The 12,549-nt window shown below is 33.6% G+C and overlaps 1 protein-coding gene across 11 annotated transcripts in view; it reads left to right on the plus strand.

Annotated features, from left to right (window-relative positions):
- The window catches only part of TENM4 (teneurin transmembrane protein 4), a 1,512,248-nt gene that overhangs the window by 603,029 nt on the left and 896,670 nt on the right, over positions 1-12,549 (plus strand). For all 11 annotated transcript variants that reach the window (XM_032442260.1, XM_032442267.1, XM_032442273.1 and 8 more), the window contains exon 5: positions 1,159-1,233. The gene's annotated coding sequence lies outside the window, so the exon portion shown is untranslated. The remainder of the gene's footprint in view (positions 1-1,158; positions 1,234-12,549) is intronic.

Raw genomic sequence — 12,549 nt, forward strand, 5'->3', positions numbered from 1 at the left:
CAACCATGTAAGTGCTTGTATAAAGTCCAGCGTCCAGAAGAAAGAGGACGTATAGATATGCAATATCATACTGGTGGTATTTTAACATATGTAAGTCGGTATTCATATGTGCAGTATAAAAGAAATCATAAAAAAAGCTTCAAACAAATAAAATTTTACCAGATAAATTCACAAACTGAAGAATATAGATAGATAGATAGATAGATAGATAGATAGATAGATAGATAGATAGATAGAGATATATATTATGTATTATATAATATATATATATATAGACAGATGTGTTTACGGTCCTCTTCATCTCTGTAGGCCTAGAGCCAGCAAGGGATTACCTGTTGACTTATGTTGTAGATATTTGTCCAGTAGAGAAGGGGGACAGATAATTAATCATGTTCCATCTTCCTTTGCATTCATATAAATTTTCAAAATAATCAAGGAACATAGTGTGTCATATTTTCTGTATACATACAATCTCCTGTAATGGTTTGTCCCTGTTCGTTGCAGGGGACTTGGAGTAGATGACCTTCAAGGGTCCTTTCTGTGTTTCTATTATTCTGTGGCCTAAAAGTTTGTGAAGTTTGTGTGTATGTATGTGTTAAATTTCCATTCTCAGATGTATGGAGTATCTTTGCTGTCTTGATGGGAAATCAGATTGATAGAAAGACTAAACAATCATATTTCAAGATATAATTTTTAATGCATCCATGTATATAGGGACCAGGTTTTTCCTCTGAGTAAGCCAATGTTTCAGCCAAAGAAGGGGGACTCACAGATCTTATTATGGTACAAATATATTCATGCATATTATAGTGAAACATAGTATATATTTTTAAATATATATACAAAATCTTTGTAAGAAAAACAGTTAAGAAGATCCAACATGTAAATCAAAGACATAAGAAGAAGATTACTTGCTAACAACTGTTAGAATAAGTGACACAAGACAGGCTTTCATTCATGTTGCATCATCTGCCCACAGTAAAACTCACTAAATGATTCACGTGACTATAATCTCCTCATAGAACATATAATTTAACTCTTCTTTTTCTAGCATTGAGCACAACTTCAGCATTACTTTCTAATCACAGAGTAATAAAAGAAAAGCATAGTTTTGGAAATTATGGGTCATTCATTTTTTTCTCTTTCTGTGTATTGCAGGTTGGATATATCTCTTGGCTCAAAGAAATGGTTTGTTCTCTGTTCCTGAGATACTGGTGAAAGGCTGTAATTAAGGTAAGAATGTGATAACATGAAATTTTGTGCAATTTATTAGTCTTGCAACCTTATCCTGCTTGAAAAGTGGTGATTAAAATTCTGTGCTTATTTATTTGTTTATTTATTTGTATTCAATTTAAAAACTCACGTTTGTTCATTATATTTTCGACACCATAAGGATTTTGTTGTTACAGCAGCTTATTTAGCTTTAACAACACTTGTGGGCTTTTTTTTTTGTTTGTTTGTTTATTGGTTGTCAGAGATGCCATCACAGATTTAAATTTTAGCAGCCTGTGGGAAGAGATTGCATTTCTACAGAAAGCAATTCTTTTTGGAAAGAAATTCACCCTGGAGGAATTGTAACAACTCAGGCCCTAACTGTGGGGTTTGAGCACTCTACACTTGGCATAAAATTTGAAAATCAGCTATATAACATAGGACCTTTAATTCAAAGTAAATAAGACTTCTTAGGGGATTTAAGGGATTTACAAGGTTTTGATTCCCTTTTGTCCACACCCTCCACCCCTGCTAAAAAATAATTTAAGGATTGATCTCTAGGTTACGTTATTTTCCACTGAGATGCCTTTTCTTATACATCTTGGATTTGAATAGCTAATGTTCTTGTATTGAGATAAAATTATACACTTCTTTCTGAAGGCACAGAATCATAAGCTTAAAGTTGCATCATTTTAAAGAAGAATAGTGAACAAATATGAACAAACCCCAGCAGGAACTGATCTATCTGTTCTTTGCAAGTACTTTTGTGAATCCCTGCTCTAAGCAAAGAATCAATTCAAATCTTTAAATCTAAGATAAGCACAGAGTTTGTGGTAGTCCAGTACTTGGAAAAAAATGGATTTACCAACCTCTTCTGTTGTGGGTGGCAGGATTATCACCAGTGAATGGAGTCATTCTAAATGTGGAAGTCATCACATCTGTAGGTTGCAAGGTGTTGCTATGAGGAAAAAACAAAACAAAACAAAACAAAGCAAAACAAAACAAATCAGAAAAAAATGTGAAAGAGGATAACACATAATTGTACATACACATAATTAAAAATTCAGTACTCTTTTCTGAACAAAAGGAGATAGCAAGGATTTGACCAAATTTTCACAGATGATTTGTCCCCTAGGAATAGGAAATTGTCTGTTTTCAAGCAAATCTTGTAGATTTAATATTTTCTGCAGCATAATTAATGAGCACTGTGTTTTGATGGCTGCTATTATCTGAAATAACCTACTCCAGGTAGTGCTGGCATGCTTATCACTGCTAAATTTATCAATGTCCAGTCACACATTCATTAAGCTTTTGGCTTTAGCATACAGCAACAACGCTTTTGTAAAAGTTTGGCCAAGAAGACTGTAATGACTGTTCAATTACACACTGCTACATTTAAACGCATGCAAATATATTTGAATGTGAGCAGTACACATTCTATATATAGTCTCTGAGTTGTGATTTATATTGAAAAGATTGCAGAAGAAATTTGTGACAGTAAGTTGTAGGCAAACTTTTTTTTTTTTTTTTTTCTGTATTTAATTGCAAATTAAATCCTCAGTAATGCAGTAGAAGTGTTTTGATGGTGTCCTTTGAATATTCTGTTTGGATGGTGAAAGAACTTTGTCAAGGAGCATGTTATATTTTAAAAGAAGTGATTCCAAATATAAAGCATAATTTCCTGATTCTAATACAAAACAGCAATCTTAATGAATGCACTTCTGTTATTTTATTATGTTATTGTACTTAATTGTGTTGGTCACGTTTCATTAAATCTTGACTTGTAACCAGTTGTGATTGATGTAATTTGACAAATTACATCCAAGATCAAATCCAAGCCTCTGCCTACATTTCAGACGATGTGTCTACATTCCTGTGAGTGAGCAAAAGATCACTCCTTCTTGAACTAAACCTGTGTCTCCTGAATTATCTCTTAGCAGGACTATGATATCTGATAATTCAGGTGTACTGTGTGTAACTGGAAATGAGTTTTTGAGCGTGAATGAATCAGACTATTTCACTGCTTGATTTTTTATGTTCAATATAAAATCTTTATGCTAACGCACTATCAACTTATCATACTTCTATTACTAAGACTAAGCACTGACTTAAATCCACCATTTTTAAAATACAGAAGTTTATTTCTGCCAATAAATGATCATTATGAAGACTTCCTCTGTAACCAGGCACTTAAGTGACAAACTATCATTATCATGAAAAATCAGAGCCAACTTTGCAAGCTTATGTTTAGTAGGAACTAGAAAGTGACTTCTGGAAGAACAAGAATAGAAAAAAATGTGTTTTCAGTTGCAGAATAAGTCTTGGAACTGTTTCATTTTTGCTAAAACAATAACAAACACAACAACAGCAACAACAACAACAACAACAACAAACAACAAAACCACAACATTCCTTTTAGTAGGATGAAACAGTGACAGAATGGAGATTTATAAGATACTGCTTACAAATAGTGGTTAGAAACTAATCTGAGATAAATGGATTTAACCTCTGGGGTTTAAGCACAGTCCTGCCTGCCCACCTGAAATAACACATGGCAGAGTCATGCAAACTATGGCTGATTATTCCCTTAAAACCAGAGATTAAGTTAAATTTTGTAAAGAAGTAAATTGCTTCCGAATATGGAACAGAATTAGAATTATGGAACTAAAACAATATGTGACAGTATGTTTTCTTAGAGTGTAAACCGAGCAACTTTGCATGAACCAGAAAGCATATGTGAACACTACTAGTAATAAATCCATCTATTATAGTGAAGCTATAGTTAGCATATGTCATTCAGGTACTATCAGAGGAACAGAAGTGTCCTCTTCTGGGAATGTATTGTTAGAATATATCTGTCACAGAATGCCATCTGGTCTATTACAAAACAAACTATCTCTTCAGAGATATCTATTCTTAGTTCTTAAGGAGGCTGATGAGTCCTTTGACAGAATAGGACAATATGACGGAGGAAATAAATGTATCAGATACAAAAAGACTTCAAATATATTTTCTTCTAAAGGTCATCGCCTGTAGTTGTCTGAATTAAATTATCCTAAACTACTTCAGAAGTCTTGTCATCACAGTGCCTTCTGAATATGGCTATGTTTTATTTATCTAAGCTAAAAAGCAAGAAATGAACTTGACTGATTGTGCATGGTAACATCCAACACAGGTTTTTTTGCTATACAGTAAGCAATCATTATCTGTCCATCAAGAAAAAGTTATTCTCATGATTGCATTTTTTAGCATCACATTATGGATGTCATTAGTGTGATGCAAGGACTATCCCCTAAATATAGTTCTCAAATTAGGGCCAAAACATTTATGGACACTGTGAAATTAAGCAGCTGCTCTTTCAACAGTTTTCCGAAGGCTAATTCTGACCCAAGGGAAATGGACAGGACATGGTGTCGTGGTCCTTTTTTGACTCTGTTGAAAAACTTTCTTACAATAGATTCATGATTTCCTTTTTCAATTCTGGTTGCAAGTCATTCTCTTCCCAAATTAAAGAGGCATTGGGTGGCCCTTGTAGTGGATGAGTATTGAAGAACAGGCTTTCACATGACTGGAAGCCAGGATTAACCGAACTAGTTTATGGCTTTGCATGAAGAAGTTGGTTGCCTAGGCTCTGTTCAAAGTAACAAGAGGGAGAGGTTTTTTTTGTTTGTTTTGTTTTTTGGTTTGTTTTTTTTTTTTTTTTTTTTTTTTTTGTTTTGTTTTGTTTTTTTCTCCAAAAAGCAATGAAACAGATAAGCAAGACAGTTCCTTATTCGGAAATCTTTCAGGCACAATGTAAGTGATTCAAATTTGTCTTCTTGTTTCTTGCTGATTAAGAAGGAGCTAGTGAACTACCATGGGGCAGATGGCAGCCAGCTCCAGTAAGAGTAGAAAAAAGGCTTGAGGGTTTATGATGTTCTTTGCATTATTGTTGGTCATGTTTGTTTTTTCAATTGTTTTTCCTGTGTAATTTGAGGGCTAGTATCAGAAATGATGCTATCAGCTGTGATAGGACAACAGTCAAGCTTGAGGGCTTTTAAAACAGAACTAAAAGAAGTTACCCCCAGTATAACAGCATTGTTTATTGGTGGTGTGATAAAATCAGAGAGCATGACAATTTAACTTGTGGATCACCAATTCAGCTGACTGTAGCAGGTCTATCATTATTTCTTCCAACGCTAAATATCTATGTCATGACTTTCTAGCAGTGTCAAGAACTGAATTTTGCAACCCATTTTGTCCCTTTTATTTTCCTTTGTTCATTATACAGCAATAGTGTTATGAATAGATAAATAAATGACTGAATTATGATATTTGTTGTTTGTTCTGTATATATTTAGCATGCCATCTAATATAACAAATCACAGTATATTTACAATGGCATTGACATTCTTGCATTTCATATGACTTTTTATATAGATGATGGACATTAATTGGTTATATTATACTGAGATGTGCAATATTCTCATTTCTTCCATTGTTCTATGTACAATTCAAAAACTTTCTTTTGATTTTTTGTTACATTTTCTTTTCACAATCTTTGTTCTATTTAAGTTTTGGTGATAGTTCAGATATAATTTTCTGTACTAAACTAGGTATGGAGAACTATCTGGAACTAATCATAGAATGGCTTTTGTTGGAAGAGGCCATGACGATCATTTAGTTCCACCCTCTCTGCTATCAACAGTGTTGCCAGCCACTAAATCAGGCTTCCCAGGGCCCCATCCAACCTGTCCTTAGGCACCTCCAGGGATGGGGCATTCACAGCCTCCCTGTGCAACCTATTTCCTCCTAATATCTAACCTGAATCTCCCCTCTTTTGGTTTAAAAATGATTTCACCAGTTCTGTCACTATCAGACAGTCTAAAAAGTCGGTTCCCCTCCTACTTCTAAGTTCCTTTTAAGTACTGGAAGGCCATAATGAGGTCTCACCAAAGTCTTCTCAAAGCTAAACAAGCCCAGCTCCCTTTCTACAAGGAAGAAGCGCACCAGTCCTTTGATCATCTTTGTGACCTACATTATTATTTTTTCTTTCTTTCTTTCTTGTCTTTTTTTATTTTTTTTAAGAAGTTATTACAACGTACTGAGTTGTCTGCTACAAAAGAGAGAAAACTAAAAGTATTATTACCTGTTAAAAAAATCAGATTTCTAAGTCTCATTTATTTTTTTAAGTCTTTGTGGTGTGACAGAAAAAGGTGATGACTATAGTTAAAGGGAAACTCCCTGATACAGTGGGTGGCAACACAGCCCACAGCAGGTGGTTGGAACTAGATGATCTTTAAGGTCCCTTCCAAAACAAAACATTTTATATTTCTGTGAACAGCTACAATGCAGCTCATAAACTCAGTTTATTTTGCAATAACGCCTTATCTGTCTACTTCATTTCTTCAAAGGGCATATTGTTCCTGACTTACTGAATTTGATATCTCTTTATTCCTTGTAATACCTGCATGATGGTAAAGAGGACTGATAACTATACTCTGAGAGATTATAGGTTTCAGGAGACCTTGCTTACTGCAAAGCAGAGTTCTCCAAATCTATTTTCAAGATAACTAAAAGTACAAGCTCATCTTCATACTGGACTCATAAATTTTTTATAATTTTGGTTTTGAACTGAATTCCCATGAAAATTTTAGCTGGAAACTCTAGGTTCGATAATTAAAATTTTGTATGAGATCCCACTGAGCTTATTTCCCTTCTTTTCAATATTTGTGGAGTATTGCTGTTAAAAGCTCAGGATGTCAATGCTTTGCCATTCTGAGCAGCCACAGAAGATGCCTGCAACTGCATCAGAAGCTGTCCTATGTATCAGTGCCTGCTGTTCATTAGCATCCGCCAGATTATCGTTTCTTCTTCAGGTGCACTTAGCATTCAAATAAAGATCCAACAGTTTGCAAACCTGAGATTCTTTTATCCTATATAAATGATTTATACAAATGACTTAATCTGATTGAATAAGAGAATGCTTTATTTGCTTTATTATTTTTATTTATTAAATTATTATTATCATGGTAAAGGGAATTTTTGGTATGCTGTCATATAATTTGTTGTGGGAATTTTATACAGATATGTGCCTTAACCATTCACTCTTTTGCCATTTTCAGTATCTGTCAATGAAAATGTGAAATGATAATTTCCTCATTTACATTTAACTAAAATTACACATCACACTTACACTGTTGTGCCTCATAGAATTTAGTTATATGTAAAAACATTTACAATATATTGTATAAATTTATGAGATAATGTATTATATTATAAGTATATACTATAACATAATACAGTGCTATATTATATATTAATGATATTGTATATTGTAATATATAAATATATACAAATAATATAGTGTTCTGAGAAGGAAATTTCATATCTGTATGTATACATTCTCTATTTGATCACTTAAAAGTAAAAAGTATGACTAAATTAAATATGATGTCAAAATTTGTATAAATTCAGTTTAGCAATCTACTGCAAAGCTAAACCACTGTGCAATTATACTGCAATTACAAGCTAATTACATAGATATTACATCATCTGCATTTAACTTATGCCGTATTTTTTCCAAATCATAGTGATTAACCTTGCAGCTTTTTTTTTCCTTGAATAAGAAAAAAACACATAGCCCTGTTAAGTCATTTTTATGCTCTTATGTTTGCTTCATATAAAAATCTTACAAAAGTACTGAAGCAGCACCACTTCTCTAGCTAATTTAAAACAAGAATTCCTTAAAAATAGTACCTGTATTCCACAATAATGTTTCTTATTTGTAAATAGTATTTAAATGGAAGTACAGGAAAAATAATATGTACATATAAAGAGCGGCTATAAAAGAGCAGATTAGCTTTTACACCTGGAATTAAGCTTTCTTTGTATATATATATATGGGTTAGAGTTCAGGTTTGATTTCTTCTCTATTCCCTCCTAACGTCAGATTACTGAAATGGGATATAGTGCAGTTACTGCTTCCATTTTCTGTAGAGGGAACTTCACTAGTTTACATTATCTCAGATACTGCAGCAATGGTTTTCCCAGTGCCTATTGACTTCCAGACCCAGTGGGTGCCAGAAGACTCTTCTTTCCCATTATCCTGTCCTGTGAATTAAGGAGATCAATATGCCCGCAAAATAATATAATTATTCACGAGTCAGAAAGAAGCACAAGCTCTTTTTTTGTTTTCTTTTCTTTTTTTTTTTTTTTAATCAGTGCATATTTTCTGTATCTTAGGATTTTATACTGATGATGTAATAACAGAATTTGAATATTTATGACTTCGCCAATAATATGAAACGTTGCTCTTTATTCAGGAGAATGTGTTCAAATTTGCCAGCCAGTGGAGTTCTGATGTAATTTCTGTTTTCAAATCTGTGTGTGCAAGGAATATTGAAGCCTGATATCTTATTTACAGAAATATTCATTACTATGCATGTTATTATTGTTGCTCAAATGTGCTAAATACTACACATAAAACAGAGTACAGGCCTTGTCTAGAAAATGTTTAAGCTAAAAGAGAAATTATAAGACCATGAAAAGAGAAACACACATGGGAATGGGAGCAGTGAAGCAATCCTGGTTAACAAGTAAGGCAGAAGTTTAAGAATTTATTATCTCTAATGTTATGGAAATCAGAATTAGGTTATTATTATTATTATTATTATTATTATTATTATTATTATTATTATTATTATTATTGATTTGGTTTTGGTTTTTTAAGTCTTGATTTGTGTTTTACAGTAATAGAATTTCTTTTTTTTTTTTTTTTTTTTTAAGTAGCCCGAGACATCAAATGTTCTGAATCTTCTTTTTCATTGGCCTTCAGAAGAACTGCACTGTCTCTTAAATGGAGAAATAAAAAAGGGGATGCAAGAAGTTTTATATTTTCGCTGTCAGGAAAACTGGAAAGTGCAACCATGAATGGTGTACATCCCTTCATTTCATGGGTCTGTTAGTTCACACCTGATTAATGACATTCAACTCTTTACAAGGGTAAATAATGGCAGGACAAAGGGAAATGGTTTTAAGTTGAAGGACTTTCAGGTTGGGTGTCAGGGGGAAGTTCTTTACTATGACTGTGGTGAGGTGCTGAAAACAGGCTGCCCAGAGGGGTTATGGTGCCCTGTCCCTGGACATGTTCAATGCCAGGGTAGATGGGGCCCTGAGCAGCCTGATCTAGTATTAAAGTTGGAGGTTGGTGGCCCTGTGTGTGGCAAGGCAAGGGTTGCAGCTTCATGATCTTTAATGTCTCTTTCAACCCCGGCCATTCTGTGATTCTGTGACATAATTTTGAATAACCAGATTAAGATGTTTGGCTACAGGAGCAGATAGATAGTAAATCAAAGAGCAGCACAAGTAGTAAAGCAGAAACAGGACCTGTTTTCCTATCACTCATTATGATAAATTTCAAATTTAGCATGTTTCATCCAAAAAAGAGAAATATGTGATGTCAGTGTTTCACATCCATCTTCTACAGCAGGAGACAAACCAAAAGGACATAAATGAGAAAAACAGAATTTTATGAAGATGGGTAAGAGAACCATACTGTGCATTTAGAGGTTTTTTTGTTTGTTTGTTTGTTTTGTTTTTTTTCTAAGATAGCTGTAAATGTTCCTGTTTTCTCAATATCCATCATGCAGTTAACTAACCGTGAAGTCATGTCATACCAGAAGAGAATGATAGTTTTAAAAAATTTATTCACCCATATCAATAAACCTTCAAAAGTATAGATAGAAGTAATAAAGGAAAAAAAAAAAAAAAAAAAAAAAAAAAAAAAGGTCTTCTTTTGTGAGCACACTAGATCTGACAAAAAAACATATTTTTTTATTCCTGTGTTCACTGGAAATGCCAATGAATACTCCCTTGTGCATTACAGGCATATCGAATAACTGTATGCATTACACGTAAGATTGAATTCAGATAACTAAATTAGTAGCAGAGCCTTTTAAATGTATCTAAGTTATTTTTATGTTAGGAGGAAGAAGGGCTATTTAAGTGACACTAAAAACATTTTGATAAAAATTGATCTTTAATAAATTTAAACTAGTAATTAAAAGATTGTATCTAGCTGTTAGAAGGTTGATGTTTTAGACTGTCAATGTCATCACCAAGCAAAATTAAATTAAGCTATGGACATTTGTAAATGATATTAAAAACTGTTTTTGCTTTTGAAGGTGAAGTCAGTGAGCTAAAGGTTGTCCTCTTCTGTATCTCTGCTAGGTCAACAAGGACAACCTTTCTTATTAGAATACACCTGCCATGATTCATCAGAATAATTGGTGGCCTAATTCTGGTCACAGTTTTGTTGTTGTTGTTATTATTTTTTAAAATTCGTAGTCAGATTTCCTGAAGTGACTTGCTTCATTAGTATTTCATGATGTGCTTCATTAGTATTTCATGTGTATATTTCATTTCAACGATTAATTAATACTCCTCTCTTGATTCTTCTTTTTTTTAAAAAAAATTTATTTTATTTATTTTTTATTTTTTAACACTCAAATTGTTTTAGAAACAGGCAGAATAATGTGGATGGAGGAGCAAGGAAAAATTGTGTCTGCTCTATCATGCCTGTCACTGTCATACAATCATAGAGTTGAAACAGACTTCAGTCCCTTGCAGAGTTACCAACCAGTTAATCAGGCATTCTGAATCCAGCCTTTCCCCAAACACCTATAGGGATGGGGCATTCACAACTTTGTGCAATCTGTTCCATTACCACACCACCTTCAGAACAAAGAATCTTCTCATGACATTTAATACAAATTCCCCATCTAGGTAATAGATGAGACCTCATCCAACCTGGCCAGGAATAGGGTGCCCACAACTTTTCTGTACACCCTATCCCAAACAAACATATCTAACAACTCTAAATTTGGACCTCAGCATGCACAGAGTAAATTGCATCTATTCATAGACCACTGTGCATTTCCTCTAAGCATTCCTGGAAAACATTTCCTAGCTGTAGGGCTTCCATTAATCAATCAACCTTTGTTTTTATAGCACCATTCTGGAAAATCCACTCATAGCACTTTCAGTAATCCATACTCTCCAATTAATAATGAAGCATCTGTCTTCTTGATTGCATTCATTGAAGACATTTCAGTTGTGGAAATTTCAACAGGTTTATACCTTTAAAACTCTCTGACTTCAAAACAATCAAAGATGTATAAAATACAATAAAATTATGATGTTCACATAGAACACTTTTAATCTGGAATTTTGATCTGTCTTGATACTTCATATCTTAATTTCTTCACTTGGGAAAATCAGAAACTACATTATAGTCCTTTCTACAGGCCACAATTTGTCTGCTAAATGGTGGTAGGAATTGCTCACAGTTACTTACAGATGCTTTCAGACATAAGGTTTAAGAATTATGTAGTCTTGTGAGAAGCCTGAAGTTGGATTCAGTGATCCTTGTGAGTCTCTTCAAACTCAGGATATTCTATAATTCTGCAATTCTCTGTCAACAGTGTGGATATCTACAGATGAGCAAGGCTCCATTTAATCATTTGCAGAAAGAGGTCAAGTTATCTGCTTTGGATGAGATGAGTCAAGGCACCTTTCAAGTGTCTCTTTCTTGTGTCCTGAGCACAACTTATGATGCAGTTTGCATATTTTTATAGCCACAAGAATTTCAGAAGAAAATAATGTCAAGAACTGATGATGCAGCAATTGTATTCACTAACTTAGGTAATATTTCAACATCAGAAATAAATAGTGTTTCAATACAAGTTTTATTTCCATCTTATCATATGAATATTCCAGCTGAAAACTTTACCAAAGTACAGAGAGGTGCCTGAATGCATTCTGAAAGCCAGTTCTTCAGTAGACTGAGGTACTAAATGGTTTGAATTTATACTACACACCAAGTTTTATATGATGGTTCATTAACTCTTATACCCCTAAGTCATTCAGAGAATATGATATTAGTGGTTTGAGCATATATTGAGAACAAAGCCAGAGCATGTGCCAAAGCACGCATATAAATAAGCAGCTGAAGAAATTTGCAGAAGGACCAAATGAATGAATTTCCCATCTGATCAATGCTAATAGAGAGCAAAATTTGGAAATACAATTTAGAGGCCAAAGTACTGAAGAATGCTTTTTCCAGCATGTGAAGTGAATTTCCCATTTCTATTCTGTTCACTGATTCCTCAGATGTTTAGCATATGTTGGTCCTGTTTTTGAGCTGTGTTCTTTCTCATGCCAGTTTCTTGCTCTGCACTCTGTTGATTTAGTTGAATTTTATTCTGTAAGTTGCAAATTACCTCTTGCAAACTTATGTTTTGGAAGCGTGATATATCTGTCTTTCATCCATGTGCTAACACATATACAGAGGTTATT

Source organism: Coturnix japonica, chromosome 1, assembly GCF_001577835.2.
Source record: "Coturnix japonica isolate 7356 chromosome 1, Coturnix japonica 2.1, whole genome shotgun sequence".
Classification (NCBI taxonomy): domain Eukaryota; kingdom Metazoa; phylum Chordata; class Aves; order Galliformes; family Phasianidae; genus Coturnix; species Coturnix japonica.